The following is a 14,947-nucleotide window of genomic DNA, read 5'->3' as shown; positions in this document are numbered from 1 at the left end:
TTCGGTAAATGCGGCACGAAGAAGACGCGCTTCCCTATTCAAACAGAGAGTTATCTGGTCATGTGGGTAGTCACATGACAAAAAGGATAGAAAAAAGACTAAACGTAGTTGGGTGGTTCCACTCGCTAAAGCGAGGGTAGATATCCATCTGCAGCTAGATGCCCACTCCAAAAGGTAAAACAATTTAGCACGAACTCATGTTTACCAGTTGGCAATATAATCTGGAGTATGCTACGCAAAAAAAATAAAAAAATAAAAAAATGAAATTAAAATCAAAGGACTCGATCCACTGTGTGTTGCATGTGGGGAGTGTGAGGTTGAGAGATTAGTCTGTTGCGCCACCGTAGTGGTGGATGGTATCAACGAGTGTTAGACCTTAAGCCTAATGTTAGTTAGGGATGAGTGTGATGAGTGTCCTGTGTGAAATATACCAACGCAATAGGCACAATAAATGATCATAGGAGCAATTAATTACAGGTAACATGCAAGTTCAATTCTCTCATTCAAGCCCATTGGCTTCTGGGTTGACAGTTTCTGGATCCATTGATTTTCTCTGCGGAGTAGATGGCTGGAATTGTCACGACCTTCAATTTTAGGAACAGTTTCCAACACAATGAATTTGATCTGTGAAATGTTATGTTTCTCTTCCGTGAAGTGCAGTGATAAGGCTGATTTGATATTTTTTAGTCTGATGTTTGACTTATGTTCAGTTAAGCGCACTTTGATGCGGCGCTCAGTCTTGCCCACATACATCTTGCCACACGGGCAACGTATCCCGTATATTAGGTTGCTTGATTCACAAGTTGCATTAACCTTGAGTTTGATTCGATGGCCTTTGGATGGGTGGTTTATGCTACTGCCTCTGATGATGTTATTACAGTGACCGCAGTTGAGGCACGGTCTAGTACCAGAGTAAGTGGTCTTGTCCGTGCTGGGGTTTTGTAGGATTTCTCCCAGGTTCTTAGCTCTGCTGAAAGCAAAAAGTGGTGGTTGGCTAAATGATTGTTTAAAATCAGGTTCAAGATTCAGAATTGACCAATGTTTGCGAATGATTTGTTTGTATCTTTTGCTGGCTGTTGAAAATTTTGATACCGCCACTATCCGTGACTGTTCTGTTTGTGGTTTGTAAGTGAGTAAGGTGGTTCTGTTGATGTTGTCAATTCTCTGTCTAGCTTGATTGACCACAGATGGCGGATACCCTCTTGCTAGAAACTTGCTAGTCATTTCTTGTAGTCGTACCTCCAAAGTGGTTTCATCCGATGTTATTCTCTTCACTCTCGCCATTTGGGAGAATGGTAAATTGTTGATTAGGTTTGGTTCATGAAAACTAGAGTGTAGCAGCATGTTATTTCTATCCGTAGGTTTCACGTAAAGGTCCGTTGTGAATCCCATGGGGGTTCTTGTCACTTTAACATCCAGGAAATTGACTTCAGTATTGGATGTGACCCATGTCAGTTGGATGCGTTGGTCGATGTCATTGAACTTCATCAGAGCATTGATGAGTTTCTCTTCGGTGTTAGTCCAAACGATGAAGAGATCATCGATGTATCTCACGATCATTTTCAGGTTGTCAGTCCATTCCTTGTTAGATAGAATGTGTTGGTTCTCATACCACTGCATGAAGATGTTAGCATACACGGGCGCTGCCGAATTGCCCATTGCCATCCCGGTGAGTTGTTGGTACCAGGTGTTGTCTATTTTGAAGTAACTATGATATAGTATAAAGTACATCAGTTCCATAAGGAAAGTTTGGAGGTCTCGATCCAATTCAGTTTGAAGGAGGGCTGCTTCCATCGCTTCAATGCCCATGTCGTGAGGTATGCTAGTATACAGACTCCGTACGTCTGCAGTGCATAGGATGATGTTTTCTGAGGGGTTCAGGGTCACCTTCTGGAGTTTTAGAAGAAATTGAGACGTGTCTTTGATGTATGTTTGCATTGTCTGTACCGTGGGTTGCATGTATCTATCCAGTAGTTGTCCGATAGGTTCGTGGAGACTGCCTCGTGTGGACACGATCGGTCGCATGGGTGGATCAAATGTGTTCTTGTGGATCTTAGGGACCAGTCTAAGTGTTGGACTTCTGGGATGCAGGGTTATCAAGAAATTCTTCGTCCTCTCGTTTATGGTGCCGTTCGTGAATGCTGTATCAATTATGGATTTGAGGTTTTTTGAATATTCTGAAGTTGGGTTGTAGTCCAATCTTCTATAGGTGTTGATATCCGTGATATGTTCCATGACTTTAGCATTATACATCTCGCTATTCATGATTACGATGGCTCCCCCTTTATCCGCTTTGGTGAAATTGATCAATTCATTAGAAGCCAGTTTTTTTAGAGTATCTAGATCCTTCTGAGTAGTGTTGCGACTTTTGGGTTTCTTGTGTGATATCTTGTGTAGGTCTTGTTTCACAAGGTTTTCAAATAAATCCAAGGTTTTGTGGCTGGTCGGTGCTTGGAAGGTACTGTGCGGTCGTAGTCCACGTAGTTGATCGCTGTCGGGTTGTGGGCGGTCCGGCACGATGTTGTCGAAGAAATGTCTCAATCTGAGTTTACGCATGAGTTTGAAAAAACTCACCTCCAGTTCTAGATTGTCAGTGGTGGCTGTAGGTACAAACGATGTTCCTTTCTGTAATAATGTCAGTTCATATGGGCTAAAATTGTAGTCGCTTATATTGATCACTAGTTGTTTTGTGGTAGATTCTTCTTGGTTCTTTTCTCCTTCTCCTTGTCCTTCTCCTTGTTTATGGCTGATGTACTTCGTGTAGTCGGTGGGTCCCTTTCTTTGTCTTTTCCTTGGCCCTCTCCGGGGTCTCCTTTTTGGGCCTGGCCCTGGTCTAAAAAAGGATTTATATCAGAGGTTTTGCTAGTGGTGGGTTCCTCCGTTGGTGTCTTATCATGAGGAGTACGGGTGGATTGAGGCTTGCGTGATCTCTGCGTGTCACTATCTGTGGAGGATGTGTCCGTGTTTGAGTTGTATGGGCGGTTTCTGCGTTTTTGTGCATAAATATCTGCCCATGTGTAGACTTCCCCAAGGCGGTAATCAAGAGTATCCCTTTTGTATTTGCGAATTTTTCGTTCGTTTATTTCCTTGGTGTGACGGTCTATTTGGTTTTTGATGTCTTCCAGAGTATTTTTAAGTTCATCCTCAGTCATCATCCTAGATAGTTCAGTTGAAGTTTCCTCAATCTCCGTGCTAAGTTCTTCTAGAATGTTGGATAGTTCCTGTATAATTAACAGAATCAGGTCTAATGAACATTTGTTCAATATTTCGTACCAACGTTCTTGAAATTTTTTTGAGTGCTTGCAGAGGGATGGTTTGAGTGCAATCCTCAGGCCACGTGGTATGCGTGCGTTCCGATGGTACCTTATGAGTGTACTTGCATGTAGTTGTTGGTTGGTTTTTCGTTTCGTGAGGTACAATAAATGTCTTATATTTTGCTCTTTAGATCGGCTTGTGCTGTCCTGCGTAAGTTCTTCCCTGATTAAGGAGTAAATCTGATCGGCATCTTTGGTTTCAAAAGCGAAAGTGGAGGCCCTAGCTTCCGTGCTTTTCGTGATATCGTCGTAGTTGCTCATAGTTAGTTTAAGGAGTTGTGATTAGGTGCGTGCCATCCGTCCCGTGGACTCTATGTGGACAATAATCTATTGGTGTTGGATGGATGCACAGCTCAAAAGTTATTTGATATTTGAACCAAATTTGGGGAGGGTTCTGGTGCACCAAAAGGGTGGCGTCGAGGGTCCCACGACGTCAATACAATGCTGAGATAGTGAGACTAGAACAATCTAGAATCATCCCCCGTGGGCACTCGTTAAATCGTCTTCTGAATGAGGAAGACTTCCAGTTTGAGGTTTTTCTCAAATGTTCATTTTATTTCATGATTGACATTTAAAGTCTTTTTTGATTATTTTTGCAAACAATTTGATAATATCAGGCAATGTCCATTTCAAAATCACCAATGCATTTCGGGCATTAGATTCATGCCCTTCATCAGGGAGACGACACTACAAAAGATATATGATGAGTGACTGTTAATATATGATTAAAAACGGGTAAACAAACAGTTAAAGCAACATGGTTAACTCATTAGCATTAGGCTAAAAATGTAATGTACTAGTCAGTTGTTAAATTGGTTGGACTTCGTTGTACCAAAGACAGGTTATTGCAACAGAAAACATTCAAATAAAGAACAGTGTGTCAGTGTCACTTACATGCCTTTCCAAATCAGAGGTTCGAAGTCTAGAAGGAAAGTAAAGGGACTGGTTTACTATTAGTGCGGTCTGCGCGGTCTAAAAGCGTTATTAGAGGGATGGTCAGTGAGAAAAACGTTGGGATAAGACTAACCTGAATAGTTAGATTCCGGGTGTAAATAATCCAGTGCTCACTTCGGTAAATGCGGCACGAAGAAGACGCGCTTCCCTATTCAAACAGAGAGTTATCTGGTCATGTGGGTAGTCACATGACAAAAAGGATAGAAAAAAGACTAAACGTAGTTGGGTGGTTCCACTCGCTAAAGCGAGGGTAGATATCCATCTGCAGCTAGATGCCCACTCCAAAAGGTAAAACAATTTAGCACGAACTCATGTTTACCAGTTGGCAATATAATCTGGAGTATGCTACGCAAAAAAAATAAAAAAATAAAAAAATGAAATTAAAATCAAAGGACTCGATCCACTGTGTGTTGCATGTGGGGAGTGTGAGGTTGAGAGATTAGTCTGTTGCGCCACCGTAGTGGTGGATGGTATCAACGAGTGTTAGACCTTAAGCCTAATGTTAGTTAGGGATGAGTGTGATGAGTGTCCTGTGTGAAATATACCAACGCAATAGGCACAATAAATGATCATAGGAGCAATTAATTACAGGTAACATGCAAGTTCAATTCTCTCATTCAAGCCCATTGGCTTCTGGGTTGACAGTTTCTGGATCCATTGATTTTCTCTGCGGAGTAGATGGCTGGAATTGTCACGACCTTCAATTTTAGGAACAGTTTCCAACACAATGAATTTGATCTGTGAAATGTTATGTTTCTCTTCCGTGAAGTGCAGTGATAAGGCTGATTTGATATTTTTTAGTCTGATGTTTGACTTATGTTCAGTTAAGCGCACTTTGATGCGGCGCTCAGTCTTGCCCACATACATCTTGCCACACGGGCAACGTATCCCGTATATTAGGTTGCTTGATTCACAAGTTGCATTAACCTTGAGTTTGATTCGATGGCCTTTGGATGGGTGGTTTATGCTACTGCCTCTGATGATGTTATTACAGTGACCGCAGTTGAGGCACGGTCTAGTACCAGAGTAAGTGGTCTTGTCCGTGCTGGGGTTTTGTAGGATTTCTCCCAGGTTCTTAGCTCTGCTGAAAGCAAAAAGTGGTGGTTGGCTAAATGATTGTTTAAAATCAGGTTCAAGATTCAGAATTGACCAATGTTTGCGAATGATTTGTTTGTATCTTTTGCTGGCTGTTGAAAATTTTGATACCGCCACTATCCGTGACTGTTCTGTTTGTGGTTTGTAAGTGAGTAAGGTGGTTCTGTTGATGTTGTCAATTCTCTGTCTAGCTTGATTGACCACAGATGGCGGATACCCTCTTGCTAGAAACTTGCTAGTCATTTCTTGTAGTCGTACCTCCAAAGTGGTTTCATCCGATGTTATTCTCTTCACTCTCGCCATTTGGGAGAATGGTAAATTGTTGATTAGGTTTGGTTCATGAAAACTAGAGTGTAGCAGCATGTTATTTCTATCCGTAGGTTTCACGTAAAGGTCCGTTGTGAATCCCATGGGGGTTCTTGTCACTTCTAGATTGTTCTAGTCTCACTATCTCAGCATTGTATTGACGTCGTGGGACCCTCGACGCCACCCTTTTGGTGCACCAGAACCCTCCCCAAATTTGGTTCAAATATCAAATAACTTTTGAGCTGTGCATCCATCCAACACCAATAGATTATTGTCCACATAGAGTCCACGGGACGGATGGCACGCACCTAATCACAACTCCTTAAACTAACTATGAGCAACTACGACGATATCACGAAAAGCACGGAAGCTAGGGCCTCCACTTTCGCTTTTGAAACCAAAGATGCCGATCAGATTTACTCCTTAATCAGGGAAGAACTTACGCAGGACAGCACAAGCCGATCTAAAGAGCAAAATATAAGACATTTATTGTACCTCACGAAACGAAAAACCAACCAACAACTACATGCAAGTACACTCATAAGGTACCATCGGAACGCACGCATACCACGTGGCCTGAGGATTGCACTCAAACCATCCCTCTGCAAGCACTCAAAAAAATTTCAAGAACGTTGGTACGAAATATTGAACAAATGTTCATTAGACCTGATTCTGTTAATTATACAGGAACTATCCAACATTCTAGAAGAACTTAGCACGGAGATTGAGGAAACTTCAACTGAACTATCTAGGATGATGACTGAGGATGAACTTAAAAATACTCTGGAAGACATCAAAAACCAAATAGACCGTCACACCAAGGAAATAAACGAACGAAAAATTCGCAAATACAAAAGGGATACTCTTGATTACCGCCTTGGGGAAGTCTACACATGGGCAGATATTTATGCACAAAAACGCAGAAACCGCCCATACAACTCAAACACGGACACATCCTCCACAGATAGTGACACGCAGAGATCACGCAAGCCTCAATCCACCCGTACTCCTCATGATAAGACACCAACGGAGGAACCCACCACTAGCAAAACCTCTGATATAAATCCTTTTTTAGACCAGGGCCAGGCCCAAAAAGGAGACCCCGGAGAGGGCCAAGGAAAAGACAAAGAAAGGGACCCACCGACTACACGAAGTACATCAGCCATAAACAAGGAGAAGGACAAGGAGAAGGAGAAAAGAACCAAGAAGAATCTACCACAAAACAACTAGTGATCAATATAAGCGACTACAATTTTAGCCCATATGAACTGACATTATTACAGAAAGGAACATCGTTTGTACCTACAGCCACCACTGACAATCTAGAACTGGAGGTGAGTTTTTTCAAACTCATGCGTAAACTCAGATTGAGACATTTCTTCGACAACATCGTGCCGGACCGCCCACAACCCGACAGCGATCAACTACGTGGACTACGACCGCACAGTACCTTCCAAGCACCGACCAGCCACAAAACCTTGGATTTATTTGAAAACCTTGTGAAACAAGACCTACACAAGATATCACACAAGAAACCCAAAAGTCGCAACACTACTCAGAAGGATCTAGATACTCTAAAAAAACTGGCTTCTAATGAATTGATCAATTTCACCAAAGCGGATAAAGGGGGAGCCATCGTAATCATGAATAGCGAGATGTATAATGCTAAAGTCATGGAACATATCACGGATATCAACACCTATAGAAGATTGGACTACAACCCAACTTCAGAATATTCAAAAAACCTCAAATCCATAATTGATACAGCATTCACGAACGGCACCATAAACGAGAGGACGAAGAATTTCTTGATAACCCTGCATCCCAGAAGTCCAACACTTAGACTGGTCCCTAAGATCCACAAGAACACATTTGATCCACCCATGCGACCGATCGTGTCCACACGAGGCAGTCTCCACGAACCTATCGGACAACTACTGGATAGATACATGCAACCCACGGTACAGACAATGCAAACATACATCAAAGACACGTCTCAATTTCTTCTAAAACTCCAGAAGGTGACCCTGAACCCCTCAGAAAACATCATCCTATGCACTGCAGACGTACGGAGTCTGTATACTAGCATACCTCACGACATGGGCATTGAAGCGATGGAAGCAGCCCTCCTTCAAACTGAATTGGATCGAGACCTCCAAACTTTCCTTATGGAACTGATGTACTTTATACTATATCATAGTTACTTCAAAATAGACAACACCTGGTACCAACAACTCACCGGGATGGCAATGGGCAATTCGGCAGCGCCCGTGTATGCTAACATCTTCATGCAGTGGTATGAGAACCAACACATTCTATCTAACAAGGAATGGACTGACAACCTGAAAATGATCGTGAGATACATCGATGATCTCTTCATCGTTTGGACTAACACCGAAGAGAAACTCATCAATGCTCTGATGAAGTTCAATGACATCGACCAACGCATCCAACTGACATGGGTCACATCCAATACTGAAGTCAATTTCCTGGATGTTAAAGTGACAAGAACCCCCATGGGATTCACAACGGACCTTTACGTGAAACCTACGGATAGAAATAACATGCTGCTACACTCTAGTTTTCATGAACCAAACCTAATCAACAATTTACCATTCTCCCAAATGGCGAGAGTGAAGAGAATAACATCGGATGAAACCACTTTGGAGGTACGACTACAAGAAATGACTAGCAAGTTTCTAGCAAGAGGGTATCCGCCATCTGTGGTCAATCAAGCTAGACAGAGAATTGACAACATCAACAGAACCACCTTACTCACTTACAAACCACAAACAGAACAGTCACGGATAGTGGCGGTATCAAAATTTTCAACAGCCAGCAAAAGATACAAACAAATCATTCGCAAACATTGGTCAATTCTGAATCTTGAACCTGATTTTAAACAATCATTTAGCCAACCACCACTTTTTGCTTTCAGCAGAGCTAAGAACCTGGGAGAAATCCTACAAAACCCCAGCACGGACAAGACCACTTACTCTGGTACTAGACCGTGCCTCAACTGCGGTCACTGTAATAACATCATCAGAGGCAGTAGCATAAACCACCCATCCAAAGGCCATCGAATCAAACTCAAGGTTAATGCAACTTGTGAATCAAGCAACCTAATATACGGGATACGTTGCCCGTGTGGCAAGATGTATGTGGGCAAGACTGAGCGCCGCATCAAAGTGCGCTTAACTGAACATAAGTCAAACATCAGACTAAAAAATATCAAATCAGCCTTATCACTGCACTTCACGGAAGAGAAACATAACATTTCACAGATCAAATTCATTGTGTTGGAAACTGTTCCTAAAATTGAAGGTCGTGACAATTCCAGCCATCTACTCCGCAGAGAAAATCAATGGATCCAGAAACTGTCAACCCAGAAGCCAATGGGCTTGAATGAGAGAATTGAACTTGCATGTTACCTGTAATTAATTGCTCCTATGATCATTTATTGTGCCTATTGCGTTGGTATATTTCACACAGGACACTCATCACACTCATCCCTAACTAACATTAGGCTTAAGGTCTAACACTCGTTGATACCATCCACCACTACGGTGGCGCAACAGACTAATCTCTCAACCTCACACTCCCCACATGCAACACACAGTGGATCGAGTCCTTTGATTTTAATTTCATTTTTTTATTTTTTTATTTTTTTTTGCGTAGCATACTCCAGATTATATTGCCAACTGGTAAACATGAGTTCGTGCTAAATTGTTTTACCTTTTGGAGTGGGCATCTAGCTGCAGATGGATATCTACCCTCGCTTTAGCGAGTGGAACCACCCAACTACGTTTAGTCTTTTTTCTATCCTTTTTGTCATGTGACTACCCACATGACCAGATAACTCTCTGTTTGAATAGGGAAGCGCGTCTTCTTCGTGCCGCATTTACCGAAGTGAGCACTGGATTATTTACACCCGGAATCTAACTATTCAGGTTAGTCTTATCCCAACGTTTTTCTCACTGACCATCCCTCTAATAACGCTTTTAGACCGCGCAGACCGCACTAATAGTAAACCAGTCCCTTTACTTTCCTTCTAGACTTCGAACCTCTGATTTGGAAAGGCATGTAAGTGACACTGACACACTGTTCTTTATTTGAATGTTTTCTGTTGCAATAACCTGTCTTTGGTACAACGAAGTCCAACCAATTTAACAACTGACTAGTACATTACATTTTTAGCCTAATGCTAATGAGTTAACCATGTTGCTTTAACTGTTTGTTTACCCGTTTTTAATCATATATTAACAGTCACTCATCATATATCTTTTGTAGTGTCGTCTCCCTGATGAAGGGCATGAATCTAATGCCCGAAATGCATTGGTGATTTTGAAATGGACATTGCCTGATATTATCAAATTGTTTGCAAAAATAATCAAAAAAGACTTTAAATGTCAATCATGAAATAAAATGAACATTTGAGAAAAACCTCAAACTGGAAGTCTTCCTCATTCAGAAGACGATTTAACGAGTGCCCACGGGGGATGATTCTAGATTGTTCTAGTCTCACTATCTCAGCATATTTCTCCTTTCCCCAGACTTTCTAGTAACTCATCTGCCTCTTGTACCGATCTGACATTATGCATTTTATTATTATGTATAACTTTCAGAGTTGCTGGGAATTTAAGTTGAGCCACAGCACCAAGCTTTTTGAAGTTGTCAACTTCCTGCCCAACTCCCACTGCCTGTCAAGGGTGGCTCGGGCCAGATCTGAGCGTATTTCAAATGAAAAGTCTCTGGCCTACAATGATTTACCCTTTAAGGCCATATTGAGGATCTTATCTTTCAAGAAGTAGGCGTGAAAGTTAATGAGAATTTTCCTGGGCTTTATTCTGTTGGGGTTCCTTCTAAAAGGATCTCTGTGAACCCTCTGGATGTAATTCCTCAGATCTTCTTCTGACCCCTCTATCTGCAGTGATTCTTTTAAGAGTGAAACCATATAGGATTTGAGGTCGTCCCCTCCCTTCCATCAGGAAATTCAAAATACGCAGATTGCTTCTTCAGGATTTGTTCTACACCATCTCAAGCTTCTCCCGACGGCCCACCTTCTCCCTCTTGAGAGTCAGTATGTCAGCTTTTGCTGCTCCAAGGTCACCCTTCAATTCTCCCACTGTGGTCTCCAAGGTATCTGTTCTAATATTTAGGAGGTCAATTTTCTTCTCCAATGCTTCGCAAAAGTTCCCAATATCTCCTTGATTGGCTTCAGATACAGAGAATCCCCTTTTGATGTCCTCCGAGAGGATGGAAAAAAGGGCCTCCAGAGAAGCCCTTGTTTCATGAACCTTGGAGACTTTATCCACCTCAGCTTCACGCCTAACTTCCATCCCTGGAGATGCCAAGACGTTCTGCCCTTCAACATCCTGTCCTTTATTCGGGCCCCTATTAAACTACTTTCAGTAGTTTGAGGTCAAGTTGATTCTATAGGCAGGAAAGCACCGGAAGCCTTCATCCCCTCCAAGATGGAACTTGTTAAAGGCAGACCTGCTGACCCCCTTCTGAGGGCCTCACCCTGCTTCGCAATGTCTAGTACAGGTGGTTGTACTTTAAAATATGTCCTTAATGAGGGGGTGATTCTGACTTTAAGATCCAGAGGATTACTTTTAGCCCTCTCTGCCTTAATGCTCCTACCTTTGACCTCAGACAGCTGGAAGGAGGAGCAGCTACCGTCTGTGTCTACACTGGTGACACTAACTTTTCCCTGACTCTTTCCACTGCTACCAATGCCAGATTTCTCCTCGGGGGCTGTTTAGTATTTATTTATTTATAAAGTTTTATATAGCGCGAACAAGATCCCGAAGGATATCAGAGCGCTTTTGCCATCTAATTTTATTGTTATTGACCCCTGAGTAGCCCCTCCGCGCCTCTTCCTTTCCTTGACACCTTGATTGGGAGCGCTGTACCTGGAATCGCCTGAGGCAATGGACTCGCCCTCTTCACCTGGACCCCCTGTACCTGCTCCTGCTGCTGTAAGTGCGAGGGAAACCGCAAAGGAATGCCACAACCTGGATTCAACTCCTCGTTCAACTCCCCTTCAGTATCAGCCTGCTTCAGGGCAATGAAAACTTGAATGGTGCTGCCTCTTCCTATGCTGCCACGGAGGAGCCCGCGAGCCACTGCTCTGCGGCCCCTCCTCAGCTCCATGGCGGCCTCCTCCCACCGAGACGAGTGGAGAGAAACCGCTGGCGCCGAGGCTCCACAGCATATGCCCGCAAAAAGGTAAAACGCAACACAGCCAAGAGGGGAAGAGAGCTAGTTATTCAGCGCACTTAGAACGGCTTCGACGCGGGTAGGACGGATCTCAGCTTCACCTCATTAAGCGCAGGATGCAAGTACCTCCGGGGAGCAAGCGGCTGCTCAGCTAGCGGCCGCCATGTTCTCCCAGAACAAAACCTACTGATTTTGGCAATGCTTGTTTTCACTATATCTTTCAGGTGGCAGGCAGCACCCGCTCACCAGGATACATTTCTGGGTGGTGGTGGGTGCCAATAGCCATATTGCCCGGCGCTAGTAATCTACAGGGCTCAGGCACGAGGGGGCACACTATATGGCGTAGAGCTCTGGGGTCACTGTAACTCCGAGTCTTTATCACAGGTTGAGAATCATTATATTAGGAACCTATTTAGGCTGCCACGCAGCACTCCCTTAATCCCACTTCATTTAGATGTAGGACTAATGGCATTAGTAGTAGTGTTGAGTCTTAGACCACTACTGTACTGGCGTTGTTTGTGGTCGACTCCTGAACTTCTCCCGTACAAAGAAGAACTGTCTGAAGTTCTGAAGATAAGGGGTGCTGTTAGATTGCCTTGGTTTTCCCACATTAAACATTTGTTGACAGATATGGGCCTGGGGGAGTGCTGGGCTGAACCAGAGCTAGCCTGCCCATTAATCGCCAGGAAACAAATGAAGGCTCATTACGAGAACCATAGAATGGCTTTATTGCATTCCAGCTCTAAAATAGGCAAACTAACTAAAGCCTTTTTGGAAATAATGGATAGTTCTACCTATGAGAAGGTCTTAGATCTTATTAAACCTGTGACTGCTAGGAAACTTTATTAACAATTTATATTTGGGGTTCTGCCTCTACGCTGTTTTACATCAAAGTGGAGAGCCCAGAATGAGGCCCGGTGCCCTGCCTGTGATTATCTAGAGGAATCAGAGCTGCATGTTTTTTGCTGCCCTGATTATAACAAAGTGAGAAAAAGATGGCTGGTGCAGATTTGCAGGAACCTGGGCAGTAGGCACTGTATTGAAGTGTTCAGGATACTGAAGTACGATCTTAATATCCCAGTTGTCTACTCAGTCGCAGGATTCCTGTTTTCTATGTGGTGCACAAGAAGGGTATTTTTGAAAGCATCTAACGAGCCACTGGATAAGCTACAGTAAATGGTAAGTTTTGTATTGTCATCTGGCAAAATCTCCCACTGGACTACGGTACACATTTCTCAACTGAAGGGTTTTTACTATTGTTTTTACCAACGTTTTTTACTTAAGTTATTTATTTATCTAAAGCACTATGCACTTTCAACAAACTTGTATGTATATGTGTTGTGATTTTATCGTATCTCTTCCACCCTCCTTCTTTTTAAAATCGAACCTATGTGGTTATTAAATGATACCCTTAGTGTTTTAACCTTCTTGAAATGTCAAGTTTTATAAATTCTTCTGATGTATTTTCATAAATGTATGTTTTTATATGCGACACTTTTTAGGTCACGTTGACCGAAATAAAGTTACTTTGACTTGACTTATTGCCATTACCTGCAAAGCAATAATGGCTGTTACCAAGCAACTCTTGTAATGCATCCTCACCTATGGTAAAAGGCAAATAACTGATGGAAGGGTAATTTGCAGCTGTTATTGCCTGCAGCTTGAGCAGACAACCAAAGCTAGTCAAAGTACACTGCAATGACAACAAGAACCAGTACACTGTCATCGTTTTTAGGTGCCTGGGCGTTCTTCGTGTGTGTGTGCCTCAACATAGTATTGGTCACTGGAACAGTTAAAGACCAATAAGATTTGTGAATATAATTTTCAAAAAATGGACAAAAATATCCCCACCCTAAAAGAGCAATGTGTCTTAATATAGGCTGTAAAGGCCTGTCTGCCCTTTGGAAAAGTCACTCTTGACAGGCGAGTCAAAAACAAACACTGATTGTTATCAGTCAAACCATACACGCCACATCATTTTATAGGATCACTTTTCAGGTATTTGTGTCATTTTAGATCCTACAACAAGTACAGTACATATGAACATAAAAAGAGGAATATCTTTTGATACATCTGGCTCTGTGACGTACTGTCACTAGAAACCTACAAAGTGCAGAGCACACGTTACAAACACTGAAAACTGACTTTTTTCACTATGGTGCATGCCTTGATAGACAATTCACAAGCAAACATTTGTTTCAATCATCAGATTTTTCACTCTCTAATATTTTGCGAGATCAATGTCCAAGTGTTTGTCATTCTAGAACCAACACATTGTGGGTGTGTCTGGTTTGGGAGAATGAAACAATGCCTGCATGCAAACCACCTGTCAAGAGTGACCGCTCTACAGTAGAACGACCTCTTCCTCATACGTCAAGACAGGCACTGTAGCTACAAAAGCCAGTTTTAAGTCGAAAAACTACATTACTTGTAGACTCCTACTCACTTCAAGTCATGGAACGACAGCCAAGAGTTTCGAAGGGTACTGTGCGTGTTGCATAGATGGGTAACCCCTCTGATAAATCTGACCCATACATCCAGGACGCGGCAATGAAGCAAATATACTACTGCTCTTATGTCTAACAAGATCCAGCAAATTTGGCGACCATGAAAATTAGGTGGGTCATATTTAACTGAATGTAAAGTAAATAGCTTCAGCAAGCCAATCATCGATAAAATCAGTTTCAACACAGGTGGGAGGGTGCAAGAGAGGAGGAGAATTTAACAGAAATAACTGTGCTAAGTGTTTGAGTGAACGATGTAATGAAATCTGTTTGCTGTGCTGGCTGTCTCCAGATTGGGCTGTAATTACACCACAGAAGGAAGAAAGGTAGCTGAGTCTCAATCTGCATCATTTATGTAAACTCAGCCTTCTTGTCAACGGCCTTCTCGGGTTGCATGCAAGCAAACCACAAAAATCATCTCCAATGTTCAAAGTAGAGACAGTGTCGGGTTGCAGGCTTGCGATACACCTTATATTGTTTCTGTCATTGGCCTGCTGCGGTTCCAGTCTTTCAAGTGCTGACAAACTAAGGTTAAAAACTTGTCACGTCCTA

Source organism: Lissotriton helveticus, chromosome 6 (assembly GCF_964261635.1).
Source record: "Lissotriton helveticus chromosome 6, aLisHel1.1, whole genome shotgun sequence".
NCBI classification, from domain to species: domain Eukaryota; kingdom Metazoa; phylum Chordata; class Amphibia; order Caudata; family Salamandridae; genus Lissotriton; species Lissotriton helveticus.
The sequence above is the reverse complement of the archived record's forward strand: the minus strand, read 5'-3'. Positions refer to the sequence as shown.